Source organism: Glycine soja, chromosome 2, assembly GCF_004193775.1.
Source record: "Glycine soja cultivar W05 chromosome 2, ASM419377v2, whole genome shotgun sequence".
Taxonomy (NCBI): Eukaryota; Viridiplantae; Streptophyta; class Magnoliopsida; order Fabales; family Fabaceae; genus Glycine; species Glycine soja.
The window spans coordinates 17,639,108-17,652,478 of record NC_041003.1 but is presented as its reverse complement, the minus strand read 5'-3'; positions in this window follow the sequence as shown (position 1 = coordinate 17,652,478).

The window sequence follows — 13,371 nt, the reverse complement described above, 5'->3', positions numbered from 1 at the left end:
AAGGACCAAATATAATGACATCCTAGTCTAATATGTACAAAGATAATTGGACCCAACCTTGGCCCATGGGCTCAGAAATCTACCCTAAGGTTCATGAGAACCCTAGGGCCTTCTTCAGCAGCTCTAGCCCAATCTTCTTGGAGCCTCTTGCTCATGGTTCTAGTGATTGGTCCCTTCCTAGGGAGGATTGCATCATCCCCTTCCCCTTGAAGAGGATTTGACCTCAAATCTGTTAGTTCCTCCTCCTCAATATCAGCTCCACCTGCAAAAGGAGTTAAATCAGAAATGTTAAAAGTGGTGCTGACTCCATACTCTTCTGGGAGGTCCAACCTATAGGCATTGTTATTGATCCTCTCCAAAACCTGAAAAGGTCCATCCCCTCTAGGGCTAAGCTTGGATTTCCTTTTAGTAGGGAATCTATCCTTCCTAAGATGGAGCCAAACCCAGTCACCCTCATTAAGAACTAGCTCTTTTCTTCCTCTATTGCCTTTAGTTGAATACACCTTTGTTTGATTCTCTATTTGGTTCTTAACCCTCTCATGCATTTTCTTTACAAATTCTGACCTAGATTCCCCTTCTTTATGTATAAAAGAAGTGTCCAGTGGGAGGGGAATGAGGTCTAACGGTGTTAGGGGATTGAACCCATAGACAACCTCAAAAGGGGACTGCTTGGTGGTTCTATGAACCCCCCTGTTGTAGGCAAATTCTACATGAGGAAGATACTCATCCCAAGACTTATGGTTGCCTTTCAGAAGAGCCCTTAAAAGGGTGGATAAAGACCTATTCACTACCTCTGTTTGCCCATCAGTTTGTGGATGACAAGTGGTAGAGAAAAGAAGTTTAGTTCCTAACTTAGCCCATAAGGTTTTCCAGAAGTGGCTAAGGAACTTAGCATCTCTATCTGACACAATGGTCCTAGGCAAACCATGGAGTCTCACAACTTCCCTGAAAAAGAGTTTTGAGATGTGGGAAGCATCATCCACCTTGTGGCATGGTATAAAGTGTGCCATCTTGCTAAACCTATCCACCACCACAAAGATAGAGTCTACACCTCTTTGGGTTCTAGGAAGCCCAAGGACAAAGTCCATACTAATGTCTACCCAAGGTGCAGATGGGATGGGTAAGGGTGTGTATAGCCCATAAGGCATCACCCTAGACTTGGCTTGTAAACAAGCCACACACCTAGTGCAATGCTTATGGACATCTTTCTTCATATGGGGCCAATAAAACTTTTCTTTGAGTAAGACAAGGGTCTTGTCTATCCCAAAGTGGCCCATGAGCCCACCCTCATGGCTCTCTTTCACAAGTAATTTCCTAATGGATCCTTGGGGTATGCAAAGCTTTCCCTCTTTGAACAAATACCCCTCAGCCAAATAGAATCCATCTTGGGCCTTTTTCCCACAACTCTCATAAATGGGAGAGAAATGTTCATCTAAAGCATACAAGTCCCTAATATTATCAAATCCTAAAATTTGAGCTCCTAGGGAGCAAAACAATGTGTGTCTCCTAGAGAGGGCATCAGCTACCACATTTGTTTTTCCCTTTTTGTATTTGATAACATATGGAAATTGCTCTAGGTACTCTACCCATTTTGCATGCCTCTTGTTTAACTTGCTTTGCCCTCTAATGTACTTAAGTGATTGATGATCACTATGAATGACAAATTCCTTGGAAACAAGGTAATGTTCCCAAGTTTGGAGGGCTCTTATTAAGGCATAAAGCTCTTTATCATAGGTGGGGTAGTTGAGGGTGGCACTATGAAGTTTTTCACTAAAATAAGCAATAGGGTGCCCACCTTGTAACAATACAGCTCCAACTCCCACTCCAGAGGCATCACATTCTAGCTCAAAAGTTTTAGAAAAGTCAGGAAGAGCTAGAACAGGTGCCTTAGTAAGCTTTTCTTTGAGCAAAGCAAAGGCTTGCTCTTGTTTTTCACCCCAGGTAAATGCCACATTCTTCTTCACCAGCTCATTGAGAGGTGATGCAATTGTAGAGAAATTAGGAATGAACCTTCTATAGAAGCTTGCTAACCCATGGAAGCTCCTAATATCTCCCACACTTTTTGGGGTGGGCCATTCTTGGATGGCCTTAATTTTCTCAGGGTCCACTTGGACCCCATTTCTACCAACTACAAAACCTAAGAAAACTATATTATCTACACAAAAGGTACACTTCTCTATATTTGCATAGAGGGTGTTTTTCCTAAGGACTGAAAGAACTTGTCTGAGATGTCCTAAGTGAAAATCTAGGCTCCTACTATACACTAAAATATCATCAAAATAAACAACTACAAATCTACCTATGAAATCCCTTAAGACATGATGCATAAGCCTCATAAAGGTGCTTGGTGCATTAGTGAGCCCAAAAGGCATCACTAGCCATTCATACAAACCAAACTTGGTCTTGAAAGCAGTTTTCCACTCATCACCCTTTTTCATCCTGATTTGGTGATAACCACTTTTAAGATCAATTTTTGAAAAGATATTGGCACCATGCAACTCATCAAGCAGATCATCAAGTCTAGGAATGGGGTGCCTATACTTTACAGTGATGTTGTTGATGGTCCTGCAATCTGTACACATTCTCCACGTACCATCCTTTTTGGGCACCAACAACACTGGCACAGCACATGGGCTTAGGCTCTCTTGGACCCAGCCCTTCTCCAACAATTCTTTAACCTGAGACTCTATCTCCTTAGTCTCCTGAGGGTTAGTCCTATAGGCTGGCCTATTAGGAAGGCTTGCTCCTGGGACTAAATCTATTTGGTGTTCTATTCCCCTTAAAGGAGGTAGCCCAGGGGGTATCTCTTTGGGAAATATATCACCAAATTCATGTAAGAGTTCTTGGACCTTTGGGGGTAAGGTCTCAAATGTAGGAATTGTGGCAGTGCTAAGGGATGTTTCCCTTGATAGGAGAAGGTAGAAAGATTGTTTAAGAAGGAGTGCTCTTTTAATATCACCTTTTGTTGCAAAATGATTTTCCTTCTTAACAATCTTCTTGGAGGAATCCTTTCCCTCTTTTTCCTTCCCCCTGGCCTTTGAAGACAAGACCTTACTATCCTTCTTTTTCTTTTGTTTTTCTAATTTTTCTTCCTCATCCCTCTTATCTTTCATAGTTAGTTGATCTTTGGCCACCTGTGAAGGTGTTTGAGGATGCAACACAAATTTAGTGCCAAGATGGGTGAGGCTAATCTCATTAGTTAGGCCATTATAAATGATCTTCCTATCAAATTGCCACGGCCTTCCTAAAAGAATATGTCCTGCCTCCATGGGAACTATATCACAATTAACTTCATCCTTATATGTCCCAATGGAGAAAGGTACCTTCACTTGTTGGTTAACTATCATTTCCCCTTGCTCATTGAGCCATTGAAGTTTATAAGGTTTTGGGTGGGGAATGATAGTGAGGTTCAACTTGGAAACTAATCTTGTGCTACAACAATTGCAACAAGATCCACTATCCACAATGAGAGAACAAGTTTTATCTAAAATTTTGCATCTTGTATGAAAGATGTTCTCTCTTTGGGATTGAGATAGATCACAAGATTGACCTCCAAGGAGCCTTCTAACCATTAAGAGGTCACCTTCTTCATGAGGGTAGACTTCCTCACTAGACTCTTCACCCCTTACTTCATCTTCACTTCCACTAGAGGAAGGGCAAGAAGTAGTCTCCTCTTGACTACTATAAATGTCTTGACCCCTCATGATCATGGTTTTCTTTGTGGGGCATTGAGAGGCAATGTGACCTCTCCCAAGACATTTGAAGCATTTAATGTTGCTAGTCCTTTCTTGGGAACTAGTCTTAGGGGTGCATTTCTCTATGGTCTTACCCTTATCTTCCTTGGGTTTTGAAGGTGCAGCCCCTAAAATTCCATGGGCTTGGTCCTTCCTTGGATAAGAGTGAGAGCCATAAGATTTTGAAGAAGGCTTTCTTTTAAGTTGTTGCTCCACTCTTATACAAAGTTGGACTAGCTCATCTAGGTCCCTATATGGAAGGAGTTCAACCTTGTCCCTCACTTCCATATTGAGCCCACTAAGGAACCTAGCTATGCTTGTTCTTTCCTCCTCCCTAAGTCCAGCTCTTAAAAGGAGTAGTTCCATTTGTTGTCTATATTCTTCAACACTCATACTCCCTTGTCTAAGCCTTTGGAGCTTGTCCATAAGCTCCCTTTCATAGTAGGAGGGAATGTGCCTCTTCCTAAGGGCACTCTTAAGATCATTCCAATACTCTACTGGAGGATCCTCATGAATCCTTCGTTCTTTAACAAGGGAAGTCCACCAATAGAGGGCATACCCTTGAAAGCTAAGGGTAGCCAATGGAACTTTTCTCTCTTCGCTAATATGATGGCAAGCAAAGAGTTGTTCAACCTTCATTTCCCAATCTAAGTAGGCCTCAACATTATCTTTTCCGTGGAAATATGGGAGGCTAATGTTAACCTCTTGAGGCCTTCTATCCTTTTCTCTTCTTTGGGAGTGATGTTTAGTATGTGAACTATGACGCCCTCTATAATAGTCGCTAAGTTCTTCACTTAAACTCTTGCAAGAGTCATGACTACTATAGGAGGCATGTTTTTCTCTTTTCATTTCTTTCATTATTTTTCTTCTTTCTTCCTCTCTTATTTTCTCTCTTTCATCTTGACTTATTTCTTCCACTCTTTTTTTACCTTTTTCTTTTCTCTCTTGTTTTTCTTTCCACAACTTAAGGGATCTCAACTCATCTAATATCTTATACAAGGGGTCCTTAGGAGTAGAACCCTCACCATTAACACTAGATGAAGAATGAAGACTCATGTTGGTTCCTAAGTTATGGTTCTTTCTTGTTGGGGGTTTGAAAAAAAAAGGTAAAAGAAACTATGGTTGAAACTAGCCAAAATAAACACTAAAAAAGGTGTGAAAGATAAGGTAAAAACTAATTGGTAAAAAGGAAAGCTATCTAGGCGGTTTGACAATGGAGGGTAAAGGAAATAAGCTATGAAAGTAAGCAAGAAATTAAAGTGCAAGAAATGCAAACTAGGCGGATCCTAAGAGTGTTTGGATGACCTCATTTAAGGTTCCCAACAAAACACTCACTATCCTAAGGGAAAATTGCCTAAAATTATTACACACAAATGGAAGTAGGGTGACCTAGCGGAGGCTCCCAACTTACTTCCAATGAAAGGCCTTTTGTTACAAAATTTGAAAGCAAAGCAAATTGCCAATTACAAAATTACAAAGAAAAAAGTCCTCAATTGTGGTGGCTATTCTCTCTTTAGTGTTTCACTCAATTTGGAGTGCTTCTTAGTCCAATAGCTCTTAAGGTGGTTGGCCCCTTGCTTCTTGACTCAAATTCTTCAAGATATGGCACCAATCCTCCTTTCCAATTCCCTATATGGCAACTCACAAGCAAGGAAACAAAGAGACAAGCAATAACCAAAGACAAAAAAAAAAAAAAATGAAATGAAAGCTAAACCAATAGAGTTTTAACAAGACAAATTTTCAAGGATTATTCAACAATTAAAGCAATGGAAAGCACAAAAAAGCAAGCTAGGACTCAAAGAGAAACCTAGAATGGCTCTAGAGTAGAGTAGAAAAACTAAAAAAAAAAAAAAAAAAAGACTCAAGAAACCTCTAGTTTTGGCACTTGTTTTCACAATAATTTTCAATTGAAATTTCAGAACTAGGATTGGTATAAAATATGCACCAATTATAGAACAAATTTTGAGCCAAAACAACAAGCACACTTTCCTTTCACTTTTCTTTTTTTTTCCTGGACACTGATTTTTCTGCCAACTTGTGAGATTTTTCTTATTTTTTCCTTTAATCCAAATCGCTTGGTTCTTTTTTTATAATTTTGGTCCAGATGTCTAGAAAATTCGGTAAAAGTTTCAGCTCAAAAATCGTAGTGACCAATTCCCAGTAATTTATACACTTTTGTATGTTCAAGCTGCCTGCACCAGCGATTTCAACCTAGAAATCAAGAGTAGTGTTTATGTTGCTTAAGGCTTGGATAGTTACAATTTGTGTTTGCTTATGCTCAATTATCTTGAATAACACAATTCAAGAGAGCTTAAGACTTATTTGATTCACAAATCCAGCCACAACTCAGCACCACATCTCAACTTCATCATAGGCATCATGTAGGAATCTTAGAAAACAAAAAAAGAGTTCAACAACAAGACTACTTCTAGGAATTGATTTAGAACATGTTATGAACTAAATAACATGCATGAATTAGACTCAAAATTGAAAAGATAGGCTAAGAATGACAAGAATACATGAACAAATGTATCTAGAATTCAAAAAGCAAAATAAAAATTCAACACAAACTTAGAGCATAATGTGACAATTACTATGACTAAACATGACTCTAAGACAACATGGATTAAGTGATTTACACTTAGATTTTTGTGTTTTTTTTTCTAATCAATATTTTGGAACAAAATTTAGATCTAAAGGTTCAGCACAAGAATATTATGAATGAAAATTGATAGAACCTAAAATCAACACAAAAACAAGATTCAAGAGTAGATCTACAAAATTTGAACCATAGAAATGCAAGAACAAGTGTAGATCTAAGATTTAATCGGTTTATTTTTTTTTGAATCTACTCTAAACAGCACCAAACCACAAGACAATGGAGGATATACATGGAGAATAAGATGAAGAACAAGGAATTAAAGAGAATTCACCGAACAAAAAGATAGAGGAAGCAAAAGAACATCACCTAGATGAAGATGCTCTTGATACCACATGATGCAAGCTCCATTGGAGCTTGTAGGCCTAGGATCTTCTTCATCAATGGATTCCTTTGCTTCTTGGAAGATAAATGGCAGCGGAATGGAGAAGGAAGAGAGAGAGGAGACGCCACTTCAAGGAGAAGATGAGTCTAGAAGAAGCTCACCACCATAGGAGGCCATGGATAAGAGCTTGGAGGAAGAAGGAGATGAATGAAGGGAGAGAGAGAGAAGAGCACGAAATTTTGTGCTCAAAAGGAGCTCTGAAATCTGAAGTTAATATTCAAATGATCAAAGTTCAAAAAAATACACACACATGACCTCTATTTATAGCCTAAGTGTCACACAAAATTGGAGGGAAATTCAAATTTCACTTGAATTTGAAATTGAATTTGTGGAGCCAAACTTTGGAGCCAAAATTTCACTAATTATGATTAGTGAATTTTAGTTATGGTTCAGCCCACTAATCCAAGATCAATTACAAGATTCTCCACTAAGTGTGCTTAGGTGTCATGAGGCATGAAAAGCATGAAGGACATGCACAAAGTGTGACTATATGATGTGGCAATGGGGTGTAGTAAGCAAATGCTCACCTCCCCCTCTAAAATTTAATTGGATTGGGCTTCTACCAATTCAATTAAATTTATTTCCAACCACACACATCAAATATCCACTTAGTGCATGTGAAATTACAAAACTACCCCTAATACAAAAACTAGTCTAGGTGCCCAAAAATACAAGGGCTGAAAAATCCTATATTTCTAGGGTACCCTACCTACAATATGGAGCCCTATATACAAGGACCAAATATAATGACATCCTAGTCTAATATGTACAAAGATAATTGGACCCAACCTTGGCCCATGGGCTCAGAAATCTACCCTAAGGTTCATGAGAACCCTAGGGCCTTCTTCAGCAGCTCTAGCCCAATCTTCTTGGAGCCTCTTGCTCATGGTTCTAGTGATTGGTCCCTTCCTAGGGAGGATTGCATCAGAAGGAACCTAGGTTATGCTTTCTTTTCCGCAGAGAAAAGTGTTTTAGGCTTGAGTAAATGGTATACTTGTTGTTGCTATTGTTATTATGTTTTTATGTTTTGATGTAGATGTATAGGTTTTTTTATGTTGTTGTGATTTTTTTTTCCAATTTATGTTGTGGTTCAATTATTTTCTTGTGTTCATCAACTATTTAAACAACAACACCTAGTAATGTAACAAAAATGATGTCTTCATTTGATTCATAAAACAAACATCAATAACTAAGAAGCATTTATACAAACTTTTCTTAAAAAAACAACTAGCGTACAATTTTTATAAGGTAAAAACATGACTCCACAAAATCACACATTAGAGCAATGATCTCATCAGCAAATCTTGGTTTCCTTGGTTTATATACCAAAGCAAGGATTTCCAACTGGAGATTGACCAAACATTGCATGCAACTCAATCGGACTTTTGCTACAAATTCCCAAAAGTTGAAAAACATTTTTCCCACTTCATTGTTGCGTTTAAGCTCCATACATTCATATTCAACACAAACATCATCTACATAAATAGGTTGGTGGTAAAAAAAAGTCAAGTAAAATTTTGATGGCGTCCATAATTGTTTTCTTTAAAGCATTAAGCGACATGTCTTTACTTATTCTAATGACCTTAGGAGCACTAGGACATTCAAACAATACCGCTTCAGATGATGAAATCATGTCAACTTCACAATACATAATAGTAGATACATTCTCCATGTCTTAAGCAATATGGTGAATATCAACCAAAGGTGTTGAGTTGCATCAAACCCCTACTGCTACTTGTGTTAAAGGATCTATGTAACATGTAATGACCCGCCTCGTCGCTACGATATCAACACTTTAATACCCGATAATTTCAATTTTTATAAAAAGAACTCCCTTAATTTGCTTATGAACATAGAAGTAATTTTGTCCCAACATACATTCGCTAAAACATACACATTTACTTAGGTAAATATACATAATTATATAGGAACAATAACTCGGTACACGTCATACACATAATGGAAATTAAATTTGTTCATAAGTATAATTAAAATCTAAGTTTTACATCTTTAACTCAACAAAATAAAACTTGAAATCCAACTACGGAGGAGTTGATTACAAAACACAACTCTCTCCCAAAATAATGCCAACGTCATCATGCAGGCTCGGCGGCTCCTCACCATAATCTTACTCCCTGCACCCTGCTGCTGTCATTCTGCTCCCACGAACAATGTTCGCGATCATCACAGGTATCAACCACAAGATACGAAATTGCAAGGGTGAGTTCATTATAAAAGAACCAATACCAAATCCAAATAACCACAATTAGCAAGAAACATAGGCAACCATTAAGAGCTTACACAACATTCATTATGCGACACTCACATCCAACAATTGTTCATCATCCACATTCAACAATAACTCACCATCCATCCATGGATCAAATCAATATTGCACAGAATGATGCATGCACCTGACTCAACTCTCAGATGCAATGTGGTACGTACCAACAACCAAATCTCAGGAAATAGCCTAAGCGTGTCCACACGACACTCTCACTTAGGGAATCATGCAGAGTTCGTCGAGACCACCCGGTTGTGCACATAACTGCCCCTCTCCCATAGGTGATCAGCCTGGGAGCCCAAAGGAGTTCCCTACCAGGTGACAAGCCCCCTTAGTACAAAGTACACTCTGCCACAGTTACTCTATTTCCTGTGTCATATGAGCTATGAACATGGCCAAAAGTAAGTGCCAAAGACCATTGACCAATTAAAGCGCCTAAGCATCCCCTTAGAAATGCTTAGATTCTCTAACCATGCTTGTCACCCACGTCTGGGCCATTTGACAAGGTCAGTGCACTCTACCCCCCATGACATACACTACATACGACGTATGAACGTGGCCCAAAGCAAGTGCCAAAGATCCTAGAAGGTCAGTGCACTTCGCCCCCCACGAACATACACAACATCCAACGTATGAACGTGGCCCAAAGCAAGTGCCAAAGACCCTGGAAGGTCAGTGCACTTCGCCCCCCACGAGCATACACAACATGCACATGTCAATGCATTTCCAACATCAATCAACATTCCATTTCCATGTCATTCTCAACATAAATATCATCTCGTCTCAATGACGTTATCAACAACAACAACAACAATCTCATTTCATATTCACAGATTCATCAACAATAACAACAATTCATGTTGACATGGTCTTTATTAACAACGTCATCTCAAATCAATATTATCATAATTATCATTATCATCACATATCAATTAAAATCCTCAATAGCGACATCAACAACAAATCGCATTCCGCATATATATATATATTCCTTTCATGCCTGAGATTCACACTCACAGGTCTTCAAACAACACAAATCAAATAAAGACAACAATATCATTCATCACAAAACATATATATACATCGCATCCCATTCGTCAAAACATAGTTTTTCCTGAAAAACCAACATGCATATCAATAACAATTCCATCGCATCCCATTAGTTAAAAACATCGTTTTCTATAAAAGAAAAATCAGCATGCAACAGGGACAAACAGTTATCCTCATAGCTAGGTTCCCTAACCCTAACTATGGTGTTAAAATGGTAAATTTTATAATAAACTCCTCTCACCTATTGTGAGCTACTTGTGGGTTCCTCGTCACGTCACTTGGAGATTTCTTTTTCTTCTCCGCTCGTTGGTTCCATGCAAGCCTCTACCATGCCAAAACAAAGGAGACTTAATATGGATTTTAGAAAACAAAGCTAATAACAATGCTCTGGGTCAAACACCCACATCACTACATGAAAGGCTGAGAGCATTTCGGGTTTTACAAAGGGACATCATTTTGAAATTTCGATCACGCCAATGTGATCGGGGTTCAGTGTAGGTTACGAAAATAACATGCATTTCATGAAAGGAGAACGTTTACAAAGTTTCTTTGCTCTAGGGTTTTTCAGAGGAAACATAAAACATGCAATGGCAGTTTCCAAAGTCAGAAAAGATGAAATGACAAACTAAAACTAACAAGGAACAAGCATAGAACCATGGTTACCTCAAAGGAAAATGAAAGTTCAGATTAGGGTTTCGTTCTCTACCGAAACCGCAAGCCAAGTTGGAAGATTCCGCTTCGGTTGAAGGGTTGCTCTCGGTGTGGGGTTTTTAACGGAGAACAACGGCGGTTTGTGGTGGCTAATGGTGGCTATGGGTGATGGAGAAAAAGCTTGGAACATTGGAAATGGTTTTGGAAGAAAGAAAGGATAAGAAATGACATTTTTCCTAAGCTACATGAAAGCAAAGGCTGAAACGCTCAAGTGAGCAATGCTCTCGGGATCTGAAACGTCGCCCACACTCCAAACATCTTCTCAAAGATCCCAATGGTCAGATCGTGGACAAGTGTCTTTTGAAGCTGCAAACCAAATTTTGAGAAGATCCAACGGTTAAAGAATGCTGGGAAGCGTTTTTACCGAGGCAGCTTCATGTAGCTTCCTTGAGAAGCTTCATTAAGAGGCTTCCTCATGAAGCTTCCTCGTGGCTTCTTTGATAAGCTTTCTCAAGAGGCTTCTTTGAGAAGCTAGATCCTTATCTACCCACACCTCTCTATTAACTAAATTAGCCTCCTTGAAAATAATTACGGATAAAAATAACACAACAAATATAATCAAACATCAAACATAATTACTAATAATATGTAGATATATATCAGGGTGTTACATAACACCCCAACCAAATCACACCAAAATTGATGGTTCGAAGGTTGTGTAGGTATGAAACTATAAAATTGATGATAACTTAAAGGAATTAACTGGTACTACCTATACCAACAAAATGCATATACTTTTTGGTACCCTATCACTTAAGAACTCTATAGTTAAGCATGTTTGGCTTGGAGTAGTTATGGGGTGGGTGACCTTATGGGAATTTTCCTAGAAAGCATAAATGAGGAAAAATTATGTTGAAAAGTCTCATGTTGGTTTTTAGGGACAATCATTTATCCTAAAAGTAGCCAAAACAAATTATTAAGGTCTAGGAAATGGCTACCTATGGAGGATTCTAACCTGTGAAGGGTTCTGAACAACAAGTTGAGAGGAGTGTTACCCTGTGAAGTACCATAAAGTGTTAGTCGTCAAGACGTAATAATCAAGGGCGTTACAAATGGTATCAAAGCATATGTCTCTCCTAGTACGGTGTGGTTTTAGGACGAACCAAGCAAAAATTGGTGGACATGTAACACTCCGATCGAATCACACCAGATTGAGAGGGATCTAAGGTTATGTAGATATGGAACTATACAGTTGATGATGACTTAAAGGAATTAATTGATACTACATATACCAACAAGATACATCTATTTTTAGGTATCATTTCACTTAAAAACTTCACAGTTAAGCGTGCATGACTTGGAGTAGTTATGGGACAGTGACCTTTTTAGAAGTTTCCTAGAAATCGTGTAAGTGAGAACAAAGCATGCTAAAAAGTCTCGTATTGGTTTGTGAGAATAGCCATTTATCCTGAAAGCATTTGAAATAGATTGTCGAGGTCTCGGAAAAGGCTACCTACAAAATTGAGAGTTTACTTCCATAGTTCCATCTGAATTCAACATGCTAAAATTCATCCAACTATCTCTCTCTCTCTCTCTCTCTCTCTCTCTCTCTATATATATATATATATATTTGTTTTAACTTACTATTTTTTATTTTTTTGTGTGAGAAATTGGAAGACAATATATATATATATAGTCTTATAATTAGAGTTGTTTTTATTGCAGAACACAAAAAATGTCATGATCAGTTAGATGAATCATTATGTTTGGATTTAAAAGGAATGATTGATGAATACAATGTTCTTGCCTAATTTTTTAATTTTTTTCAAATGGTAAGAGATTTCTTCCAATAAGATGCATTTGCAGATTTTTCACTAAAATTGTATAGAAATAGCAGTAAAGATGCAAGAACTAACAATATGCCAAGTTCAGACAAGGTGGCTGCTTTAATACCAAGAGATTCAAACAAAACAAGAATCCATAAGACTCATACTACATTTTTACCATTACAATATCCATTATTATTCTTTTATGGAGATGATGTGTATTAAGAAGACATTCCTATACGATAATGTGAAGCCAAAAATAAAAATTGTAAGAGGATTAGAGTTACATCGAGTAAAGATGCAAGAAAAGATGCAAGAACTAAAAATCTGCCAAGTTCAGACAAGGTGGCTGCTTTAATACCAAGAGATTCAAACAATGTGGATTTTGGAAGAGATGTAGTTGTAAAAAAAAGGAATTAACAAGAATCCATAAGACTCATACTACATTTTTACCATTTCAATATCCATTATTATTCTTTTATGGAGATGATGTGTATTAAGAAGACATTCCTATACGATAATGTGAAGCCAAAAATAAAAATTGTAAGAGGATTAGAGTTACATCGAGGGAATTTGTTGCTTTTAGAATTTAAGATACAAAATCAGAGTTTAATAACATTGTTAATTCAAAAAATTGTTTAAATACTTTTTAGTTGATTCAATCACGACGATTGAGACACAAAGATTGTAATATATTAGGCTCAATCAAAATATAATCAAACAAGAAGGCTATAATGGATTACAAGTATTCAGTAGAGATGAAACTGGTCCAACCCAAGTGG